The 12,280-nt window shown below is 47.3% G+C and overlaps 1 protein-coding gene across 4 annotated transcripts in view; it reads right to left on the bottom strand.

Moving 5' to 3' along the window:
* Window positions 1-12,280, bottom strand: part of PDZD2 (PDZ domain containing 2) — a 206,897-nt gene that overhangs the window by 72,801 nt on the left and 121,816 nt on the right. The window lies entirely within an intron of this gene.

Genomic DNA, 12,280 nt, shown 5'->3' with positions numbered 1-12,280 from the left:
AAATTCTTTTAATCAACAGAAAAGAGGCAGTTTTGTTCCAGAAACAATATTGGCTGCCTGTTTTTCACATTTATCTTTCAACTCAAATTTCAAGGCAGCCAGTAAAGTTGATTAAAATTCATGACTTTTGCTTGCAGCAATACCACTGCACTCTGATCCATCACACATAAGCCTGATAGCATTGCTCCTCCTGGCACACGGAAACAGAAAAGCAGCTCCTCTTCCCATAGTCCTGTGGCTTACATGGGTGCTGCCCACCCTGTTTTCATGCAGAGTCAGTTCTGCCTGACTTGTTTTTGTGCAGGTGCACATATGTGGTTTTTTTTAAAACACCGATCTCTATCTATGAACTAATCACTGATGTATTTTTGAGTGCCAGAACCAAGTGCACGCATTAATCAACTACTTGATTTAAGAACTAAGGGGAATGAGAGGGAACTTAGCATATGTCCAAATAAAGTAATTTTATAGAGGCAAAAATAATTTACTATTTCACCTCCACTTGTGGCACATTTATACTGTTCATAAAGTGTAAACCTATGAAAAAGGAAGAAACAGGAGAGGTTTTTTTTTCCTATTCACAGACAACCATCCCTCCAGTCTGGAGCAGGGTTACAGCAAGAGGTAATAGATGCAGCTGCACTGAAGTTAGTGGAGCCGTGCTGATTTACTCCATATGTCGAGATGGCCTGCATGTTCCAGGCGTGCAGCCTGTAGTAAGTCATGAGTTTATGCCTTCTTGAGTACTTCTTGGCAGTTCAAAGCACACAATAAGTTTCCATGAAAAAAAAAGAAATGTCTTCTCTGGGTCAGTAAGCAATTACCTTTGCATGGCAGCAAGTGACTGCATACACCAGATGACGTCAGGTATTTCCGGACAGGGTAAATCCAGCTGGTACCAGTGATGCAGTAAGTGGCATCATTATCTCAGAGTTAGTTTTGAACCAAAGACCAGTCATCCCGTGCTGGAAAAACAGCACTGGTATAACACCAAACTAATACAACAAGATAGGAAACTAATACACCAAGAATTTGTGGTCATTTGCTTTATTGCCCTCTCAAGACAGGGCTGTTAACCAAGGAGCCTGAGCCACCTTTAAGTTCTGCTAAGTACATGCTGCCTACTTAGCTGGCTTCCTTTTCCTTTGCCATTTTTCCCCTGTTTAAGTAAGAAGCCAAAAAACCCCAGGGAAGCACAGCAAGGTCTCAACACTGGACAAAAGACAGGAAAGGTTGTATTAAATGCGTGAGAACCTTCAGATTTTTAATTACTTTCTATCAATCCAGGAGCATCCCATGCCAGAAGAGAGTAATGGGATGGATTCTGCAGCCTCTAGACTGCAGAAAACTGCAAAAGCTAGACAGGACCCAAAATTCCACTTCTCAGGGGGTTTAATGTGTGCAACGCAGACAAGCCTTGTTTTAGATTTGGTCCCTGTAGAGCACTCACAGAGATTTTAGCAATCAATACGCCAACCGCGTCTCAGGCAGGGCAGGATCAGAGCTGATGAGTGTATGCAGCTCTCGGCACAGATGTGGGGAATCAGCTGCAACCTCCAAGCTGTCGCTTAGTTTGAACATAGTCTTCAGCTTGGATGGAGAAGATGCATGGAGCAAAAATATCCCGAATGCAGCTTCAATTGATCCAAACTCTAGTGGAAGGTGTCCCTGCCCATGGCAAGGGGGTTGGAACTAGATGATCTTTAATGTCCCTTCCAACCCAAACCATTCTATGATTCTATGAAATTTATTGAAAACTGAGACTCTAAAACTTACTATTCCCCATTTTGGTTGGCAGGGGACTGAGTAGGATTTGGTGACAGCCCTGGATCTCATACACTAGCTAAGAAACCTCAGGCAGCTACTCCTAGTGCCAGTGGGTGATGACACATAACAAATCCTATTATGGCTGATTTTAAGAATGCTAGAGATTCTACCAGCTGATCATACATCTATTAATACTAGTTAGCAAACCAAAACTTTTTACCAGTAAAACATCCACCCATGCTTTCAGTATTTGCCAGTCTTTGCAAGGCAGTGCCAAGCCCCTGCAGCACAGCTGGGAGTCCCCTCAGACGCTGCAGCATCATCTCCCCAAGCAGGGTCTAAAACATCACTGAAACAGCAGCTTGGAAACATTTCCCACTGGTGTGCTCAGAAGGAAGGACCACCCGGCTGCTTCTGCTGCTTTGATCTCACCCTGGCACCAGCCCTGGTGAAACCCCAGCCCATATAAAATGCCACCCTTAAGCAGTGGGGCAGACCTGTTCTCTGTAGAAGAGGAACCACGAAAATGTTAATAATCTGTAAAACCAGAGGAAAATTATTTTACACTTGAAACAGCGCTGGAAAGTTACCTCTTGCAAAGCTCAACCACAGGTTGGAAAACACAACTGGTGGCTGGTTTCAACGGGCATTTAATACTCTTTTTGTATTAGACCTATAAAGAGATGGACACATCCACTTCCTTTGGAGACTATTTTGAGTTACGCAGCCAAATCCCGTTTCTCCCCTACACGGCTGAACTGATTGCTGTGATCATAAAAACTGATAAACTTGCCGTGTTTATTCCAAGTTCCTTGGCATGCATGTGAAGTGTCAGACTCAGAAATGGTGTCTTAGAGTAAGCCAGTCATTTTTTCATTTTTATATATATATATATTTGTGTGTGTGCATATATAAATATAAAGGTTTACAGACTTGACAAGAGCATGCTGTGACAAGCTCTCTGTCACATCTCATCTCATTTGAACAAATGCAGACGGCCACACTGAGCTACAGAAAAACCAAAGCAGACCCAGCAGCCGTAAGAAAGCATCTGGATCCACTTTAGGATCAGAAATACTGAAGTATGTTTATTTTACACTAATACTACTATTTAGCATTTCTGCAGAACCTTTCATCCTGATAGATCAGAAAGTGCTTTGGAAATGATACACACAGAGCATCACTGACACCTCTCCAGCCAGCCCATCATGCAGCTCACCAGGGCACGGAAGAGAAACCTCAGCTCAGACGACCACTTTCAGAGCCCCCACCTAGGCCCCCTCGGGACCTGTAATGTCCTTAGCAGGACAGACAGACCGCTAACTTTTATGCTCTACTCTGAAAGACTCTGGCATGGTAAAACGTCTTGAAACTCAATCTTCTTTAGGCTGGAAAGATGAAGGGCAGTGCGGATCTTCGCAGAACTGAAACCTCCAGCCCCAAGGGGGATTTAAAAGCTAAACTTAACAAACCATCTCTCCATGACACTGGCAAATGAACTAACTTGCTTTTCAGGTAAGGCAGGGCAAATTAATGACTAACAGATAGTGACTGATGGAAGGGCACATGGCTCCTCTCATTAAACCCTCACCTCACTGCCCTCACTGTGCGAGAACCCCCAGCCCACTGAGGACAGACTTTGGCAAGCACCAGGGGGTACTTTTCACAGATTGCTGCATCTTCGGGCAGAAGTCAAGTCTGCCTTAATGCATGCAGCCAAAGGACAACACTGAGCTACAAAGTCTTGGGCAAACCTTGCTGCAGCCCAACTTGCAAGAGGTTTCACCTCCTCAGGGCTGCAGGGACACCCCACGGCCAGCCCTCTCCTCTGCCTCCCTGGAGGACTAAGCTCTCCAACCACAATTTATCTCAGCAGACAGCAACAGCATCGGTAAACCCTGCTGCTACTTCAGAGCACAGGGCTACAGCACACCAGAAACGAGCTCAACCCAGCATCTCATCACCAACAAGCCCTTTCCTGCCCCGGGCTCTGCAGGCGATGGCACACGCAAAGGACGCGATGTTCTCTGCCTGCTTTAATAAACAGGAGGAAAGGCAGAAAGGGCAAAGAAAAAGTCAGTCATGGAGCCGAGAGACTAGTAACACCCAGGGAGTGCATTCAGACAGCCCGGGGTACGCAAGAGGGCTCCCATCTCCCTTTCGAGGACGAGCAACTCTCAGCCCTCGGCTGGTGGCCAAGATTAAGCAGCCCCTCCCTGAGTCTCTCAGAGGCTGTGGCTCTCTGCGCCATACCGGGTTTTTCTCAGGACAGCCAAATCGGCGGCCTTCTGGAGAACAAAACTCTGAATCCAGGTTTTTTTTGTCTATGGCATATTTTTCACTGTTAAATTTATAGCAAGGAATGCAACCAGACCTACTGAAATCTTGAAGGAAAAATGAATTCGGAAGTTAAATTTCAAGGTATATTTCTGTGGCCTTTTATAAGCCAGTACAAGCATGTTTGGTGCTGACTAGAACCGACCCTCCGCTGGATTAAAACTGCCTGTAGCTTTGAGCATCACACTGTTTGTGCTTACCTGGGCGATGCTCGAGCTGCTTGCAGGCTGCCTGCTGTCAGTCTGTACAACGCAACACCACACCAACACCTTGGACAAGCAACAGTAGGAGCAAACAGATGGGGCCAGGTCTGATCTTCACTGTTCATCAGAGAAACTAAACCCCCAAGAATTTAAGACCAACAGGAACAAATGCTCCAGCGCTGAAGTCTGCAAGAGCCCCTGGGCAAACACACCTCTGGCAAGGCTGGCAGGAGGCTCCAGGCAAGACCTCTTTGCCTGAACTCTCAGGAAAGATGAAAAGGGAGCAGAGGGAGGAGGATTGCTGCTGTGTTTTCACGGACTCGCTCCCTGCTTGTGGCTTTTGCTGGAAGATGAGATTCAGCTCAGCCTTGCAACACAGGACCATGACTAAAGCCTGGTGAGACACCTCACTGTACCTGGTATCGATGAAATGATGTGGCTTTGAATTTGGGAGAACTGAATTCCTTTGCCGTGCTACAGATCCCTCACAGCAGCCCAGGCAAGTCTTTCCATGAAAAAACAGGGCCAACAACATGTCTTATCCCACAGAGTTGCTGCAAGGTCTAAGGTGGTGAAGCCAGTGGCTTTCAGTATTACAGTTTCACAAACATGATACATCTGGGATCAGCCAACGCCAAACACCACCACAGCTTTCTTCCAGCCCCGTATCCTGCTCAGGTGCTGGCCCAGTCATTTGAGCAACAGTACAAATAAACCCAATGAAGGAACTGATCCAGCTTTAAATTAACCCAACCAAAGTAAACTTGCTAAAACTCAGACCTCAGGATGGGGAGTTTAAACCCAGCCCAGCGCCCTGATCTGGTCACAGCAGCACAGAGGCAGGGACAGGAGAAGAAGAGGCTGGCGGTGGCAGGGGACCATGCTTCCACTCCCACCAGCAGCCCGCCCACCAACAGCTGAGACACACATGCAGCTGCAGCCCAAGGGAAGGGAGTTGCACACATGGTGCAGACAGAAGTACTGGCTGGCTTCGGCTGAGTGGTATTCATACCTCCAGTTCCTAAAATTGAAAGGACAGGCATCCTCACCACAGACGATGAAGCCCAGCTGAATCACATCCCCATCGCAGGTGTGGAAAGAAGACAGGCTAGATCATTGCCATTATGCTGGCACAGCACAAAAAACGCATTTCTGCCCTGCATGTTGTAGAGACGCCTCAGAAGCACATCCAGGGCTTTGGGAGAGTGACAAGCAGAGCAGGGACCTCCAAAACACCCAGAACATGGATGAGGGACATGAATGGCCACACTGAGCCTTCTCCCAGAACAAACATCTGAAGAGGATGACTTGAGGAGCTGCACAGCTTCTCCACACCTAAGGAACCCCCCGGGCTCTGACAAGACATCCTAAACCTAACAGATTATGCAACTGCAGTCATCATAAAATCCTTTGGGATTTCCTGATTTATTGGCTATGCTAGCAGAACAGAGCAGCAATGTTGCATTTAGACTGCAGAGATTTTGGACACAAGCTTTACAAAGGACCTGATCTTACTAAACATGCAACTCCTACAACTGCATCTAAAAGTCCCAAGAGTCAGACATACATGGTGCTTTTTGGGGTTGGGTCCTTGAGACAGACTAATGGGTATTAAGGAGACAAATTCTATTTGTTCCTTGGTTAGTGGCAGGGTGTACAAACAGAAGTGGTCTAATCCAGTCAAACCATCACGGCACTGAATGCTCCAATTTGTTAGTTGATAGCTCTGCCACAAACAGACATTTAGCTGGATACATGGCCATGCTCACAAATATCATTTCCAGTTACAGGAAAACTGAGCAATTTAAAATGACTACTTATCAGCTTAAAAATGACAAATACTAGCTTTCTACCTTTGCTGCAACAGGCCAAAATGATATCAAGTTACAACTGGGCATTAGCACCTGCAATTAGTCCTTGATCCATGCTGTGTTACTGCTGTTCAGATGCGGTCTGTCCCGCCACAATGATTTCCTGCCCTTCTGAAGACACGCTCCTGAAGCTTCAGGCGATACAAGCACAAGCTTTTTGTTTGGTGTCCTATGCAATTGCTCTTCATTCCCAATTGCCCTCTATGCAATTGCTGTCTTCTTGAGGGCTTGGAGACAGATCAAATTTTGCACCTCTTCTACACTTCTGCCAAAGAAGGCATCAATTCATCTTCCTTTTGGAGCCCAGAGGTGGACGTGACCTCCGCTGAAGGACAGGGCAAGGCTAGACACACTCTGTTGCTTCATGCCTCTTGGTAACGCAGCTGCAACACAGGGGTGAATGAGTACAGCCATGCCCCTAAATCCACATCCATATCCAAACACCACCACTGTCAACAACGGAGAAATTTTCCCCTTACTCCATTTTTACCAAATGTATTTTCCAAAATATCTTGATTTGGGTTTGCCTGCCCTCCTCGGGCAAGGCTTTACTAGACTCTAACGTAGCACGGGGCAGTTACTTTACAGCCTTGTTACTGCAGGATGGACAGAGGGGAAAAAATGCCTGAAAACTGCAAATGAAGGGGGATGTTCAATTTGCAGGGAGCCTGCTAGCCACTGTCCCTGCCAATGCCCCCGTGATCAAGGGCTGCCATCAACAGGGTCTAGTGTACCACTTCAGTACAAATCAAGAGCACAGTTTTGAAGAAAATTTCATTTTCCCTATTACTGTGCTTCAGTTTCCATGCCTGGGCAGTCTCCAAGCTCCCACCAGCTTTTTCTCAGATGAAATTCAAGTGGCAGATGTGTGCCAGGAGCACACTCAATGCATTCCGGTTGCTGTGCCGTATTATGCTCCAGCTGAATGCCCGTCAGCGTTTGGTCTGTGGGACCACACTAGAGCTAATCCAAAGTAATCCCCAAAATAACTGCAGTGTGGAGGTCAGGTCTCAACACAACAGTTTCATCCTATAGACTCCTTCCCCTTTGGGCTACACTACTGCCTAAAGCAGACATGGGATAATTGCTCCATGCCCCTAACAAGAGTATTCTCCAACGTATTCATCTGAAGGAAGTTTGCAAAGACCAGGGCTATCATCTATTAGGTCCACGCATGATCTTCTGCTTCACCAGATGTGCAAGGACCCAGCCAGACAAGACTTGTTTGTGGGCATGCACCCAGCACACACACTGGAATACAAATAAATTCCCATTTACTTTTTGCAGTAGTTGCTGTAAGTTACAGAGCAGTGCTCAAAATGCTTTCACTGCTGCTGTTAATTGCAGAGACAGAGCTTGTTACCATTAGTTCAGATGTTTGGCTTTTTAAAAACAGTACTCCTGAATTAGATGACAAATCTCAGAAATGTGAATGAAGAGGCACTGGAGCTTTAACTTTCAAACTGAGAGAATGTGTCAAAATAAAGATTCTACTTTATTGCAGATTGACTTACATTGGGCGCTACCTGTTTGAAAATCTTCAGTCTTGCACGGTAGCGACTTTCCTTCTCTTCACCATTCCTCCCGAGATGTAAGACTCCCTCCATACCAGGAAGCCCAAGCAAGTTCACATTTGCAGAACATGAAATAAATCACCCAACTGGAAAGCACATGTGCCTCACATGAAGAAACAACGAAGGGGTCAAAAGCCACCCATGTGTGACCCATGTACAAAGTATATACTGTGTGTAACACTTCTCCCACTTCACCCTGACTGCCCAAATCTTGTCACTGTGTTTCACACCCTGACACCCTATTTCCAGGGCTCTCCATCTTTCGTCCAGGCTATTTTAGGATCACGCCTCTAAAAAAACTTCTAAGCATCCAGCTCACATCCTTCCCTCTTCCTCCCTGCAAATCTTTTATCTAATTCTGCCCCCAGTTTCCAGTCACACCAGGCGGCAGTGACAGCCAGGAGTAGATTTAACCTGAGAGAAATGGTTTGTACTCCAAACTGAGTAAGAAGTTCAGCATGGGAGATATTCTTTACCATAATTCAGAATTTTTGCACAGATGCAGCACCTGGGGAGGGTGCCACAAAAAATTCCACAGGTGAATGTGATGACCCCCTGGTACAAAGCTTGCTGGTGGGAGGTCTGCGAGCCCACGGGGGCTGGATTGTGCTCCCAGCCCACGCCAGTACGGCAGTGCAGGGTAGTGCTAGTGGCAGGCCCAGGCTATTGCTGGGCGGTGAGGTCACCCCTTTGGGATAAAACGTTCTATTTTTCCCTAAGCAGAAATTATCACAAATGCCCCAAAGGGAGGAGAAAAAACACATCCCACTGAAAGAGCTTTTATTCCAGCAGCAAAGTTTTACAATGCTATTTTAAATGAAAAAAAGAAAAAAAAAATTAAAAAAAGGTCTCTGCAACATTGTTTTGGCAAACCAGGTTCTTTAGGTTTCAACATTAGCTGTAATTCCCAAAGTACCCCTTTCCACTGAGAAGCGAAGGTTTTGGGTGTCTGCGAGCAATGAAAGGGAGAGCCAGAAAATTTAATCAAGTCTATTTTATAGCAGGAAGCGGTATGCTGGGGTAGAAGAGACTTATTTCCAATGCTTTTGCAAGCCTACTTGAGCTCCTGAGAGGAGCCCTATTAACAGAGAGAGGCCAGGCTTCAAATAACCCCGCAACTGCTGAGGGGCAGACAGGGAAGGAACAAATCCACAGCTCTCAGATTTATTTGAGGGGGCCAATTTTAGCAGCAAGGGCTACTTGCCTTCAAAAGACTGCTCGGTTTTAGGCATTTTCCAGGATTCTTCCTAATACTGAAAACAGTAGCTACTTCATCAGCTGCTCCCTCCTTACCAAGGGGGAGCAATGCCTCTCGTTCAGCATCCTCAGATCGTGTGATTTGACCACGAAGCTCACAAAGCCAGAAACGTGTATTTGAGGTGAGAAATTCAGCTCCCTGCTAACAGCAAAAAAGAAACCCTAACCCTCTGTCAGAGCAGGGGAAAAGTCTGAAAGTGTGATCTGACTATGCCATAAAAACCCCCAAACCTTAATAAACAGGAAAAAGAGCCTAAACTCCATACGCACAAATGCACCCCCACATACGTTCCTTCTTGTGACTTTAGGATGGATTTCAGGCTGCAGGAGGCCCGAGGAAGAAGGGAAAAGGAGTGCATTCTGCACAAGTGTGTCCATCGTGGCGAGGCCCTCAACTCGCCCCATGCGATTCCGTGACCCATCGCGGTGCTCGTGGACTGCGTCAGACCAAGCCAAGCCGCCCTCCGGCCCCCTGCCCCTCCCAGCGAGGCCATCGGCGCTTCATTTCACTTGCAGCCACTCTGGCAAAGGACATTTTTGTCTTTTGAGGACCATCGCCTGCGGGGACAGGAGGTTTATTTAGCTATTTAACATGGCTACTTTGTTCTTGGCCATGACGACAGGCTGCGCATACAGTAAATCCCGCGGATGAACTGCTTTCGGCTCTGACTATGGGCTTGCTGAACCGTGCTTCCTCTGCATGCTGCGACAGGTTTCTAACCATAATAACCCAGCACAAAGCACCGTCTCTCTTGCTCAACAGTTTCCGTCAGTCACACCAAACCCTTCCTCCCCCACTGCCTAAATACATCTTTGATATTCCTGACATTTGGCCAGAATAAAGGACTCGCCCTCTCTAAAACAAGCAAACCGTGCCAATACTCATTCAGTTTTACAATTCCCCATGAGCACAAACATTTCCCATCTGAGCTCCCCGGCGACGGGGCTGGCGTTATTTTTGCCCGGGCAAGTGCACTGCTTTGAATTCAAGCACTTTACTCACGGATGCTCAGGATTCCCAGGCAGAGGCAGGTCACCAGCAAAACAAGAGCAACTACGGACTTGCTGAGGCTGGCACCAACCCCGGTGGAGAAAATCGCCCCCACCTGGGTGACGACTGCCCCCAGGATGACACCCCCACCAACACCACATGCCTCCAAACCCCATTGCTCAAGTGAATTTAGGAACTACAGCCAGGACTCTGCAACAAAACAGTTTGCAAAGGCAGGAGTTGGGCAATGCCAGATACACACGCGCCTGTCTGTAGTACGTTTGCCTCTTTCCTTGGATGCTCACATTATAAACCAGCTTCTAATTACATCCTCACTTTCTCTTTTTACCACAGTGAGTTTGGATGAGGCCAAAAGGGAGAAGAATTAACGAATACGCATGACAGCAACCATAAACATTTCCTAACTTTCACTCAGTTTTGCAACACAAGACATACACGCTCTCCTCAGAGGGCCAATGCATTAGTGCTTGCAGATGACTTCAACTGCCCAACAAACACTTTGCACAAGTGAAGTTTCTGGATTTAACACAGATTTTGTAGCCTGCTGCAACCAGTCCGCCAGCTACAAAAGGTATGAGCACCCCTCTGACAGGCCATGACAGGGGCTGCAACCCCAGAAAATGCCTTGGGTGGGCAGGACAGACCCCAGCAGCATCCCCGAAAGCAAACATTATTTTAACAATCAGGACAGCGGACGGGACTCTGCCTTCTGCATCTCTTCACATAACTGGCTTTTCCCAGCAGCAAACCAGCCCCCCCAAGCTGCTGCTGCAGCCAAAATGCATCAGAATTTGCCCCAGATTGCAACGTCATTAGACATTGTCAGACATAACACATTTGCAATCCAACATGGGACATGACAGTAGAAGGAAAAAATATATACTAATTTTTTTTTTTTTAATTAAAAAACAAATGGAGATTGCAAGCTCTCACCGTCCATCCTGCATTGGGATACCACCCCGCAATGTTTCTGCCCAAGGACATCACTGGGACCCCTCACACCACCATCATACCATGACAACAGTAACGGTTTTTAATTGATTTCTCCTCCCCACAGGCTGAGGAAGGACCTTCCTGCAGCCCTGACCCAGCCTCTGAGCAGGGATTGATGCCGCCACCCAAAAGGTGACCACGGGTACCCCAGTCCAGTGACGGGTCAGGACTGAATCTTTTAACACAGAAGCAGGCGAGGGCACGCATCGCCACACACCGCACACCCCCGTTGAGAGGAGTCCCTGGCACAAACGCTGGGGTACCCTCCTGCCAAGTGTGGGACGGTCCCACAGGAGGGGCATGTCAGGGAAAGGATCCCACCCCATCACCCAGAATTACAAAGCCCATCAGGGTTGCTGCCCAGCAGCTCCCGGCTTGCAGGAAATGCTTGGTGCTGTGGCCCCAGGGACTTTGCAGGTAAAAACACGCCTGGGAGCAAAGAAGAGCGTGTGCCCCCGCAAACAGCCGTGCCGGATGGTGAGGAGGCGCAGCACCAGCCCTGCTCACCTTGCACAGTGCAGAAAAGAAGATGGCCATGGGTACCCCTTCCCCTCCACCTGCCAGCCCGTGGGGCTACGAAGGGTCTGCTCACTGCCGGGGCACTGCCAGCACACGAGAAAGCCAGAGCCAAGCCAATTAAGCAGGCATTGCTATGCACTGTGGCTGTGGTTCCCAATATATCACACCATCGACTCGATTTCCCAGAGCGACACAAAAATGGAACCATTGTACTTTTTTTTTTTTTTTAATTTTTATTTTTAGGATCCACCCAGAAATCTCCAGCTCCACGTCACAAGAAATCCCTGTAAGCCTTTTGATGACTTTCATCTATTATTCACTTACAGCAAATCCTTGCCATTAACAAACTGCACTAAAGGAATCCAAACTTTCAAAGCCACAAATCTCCTAATAACTATGGCTGCTTTATACATGCTTCACGATTAGCCATGTTGCCTGGTTAGAATCTCAAAGCTGCTCTTCATTATTGGATTGAACCTGCCTGCAAACAGAGAAGAGATTGATAATACTGCCACTGATTTCAATGTGGGAGCATTCATTACATGACATCCTCCTCCCGGACACATCAAGCCCAGCGGCACAAATTTATGCTGTGCTACTGTGCCAAAGACCCAGAAACCTCCCTCGAGCACAGTAACACCAATCCTAGCAGACAGCGTTGGAGTAAACTTGACTGCAAGCACGCTCAGGCTTCACACTGGCTCCGAGCATGCAAACCGAAGGCAGTTTTACAACTATCTGCTCTGT

Source organism: Harpia harpyja, chromosome Z (assembly GCF_026419915.1).
Source record: "Harpia harpyja isolate bHarHar1 chromosome Z, bHarHar1 primary haplotype, whole genome shotgun sequence".
NCBI classification, from domain to species: domain Eukaryota; kingdom Metazoa; phylum Chordata; class Aves; order Accipitriformes; family Accipitridae; genus Harpia; species Harpia harpyja.
Note: the sequence above shows the minus strand (reverse complement) of the source record. Positions and strands in the feature narration are given on the sequence as shown.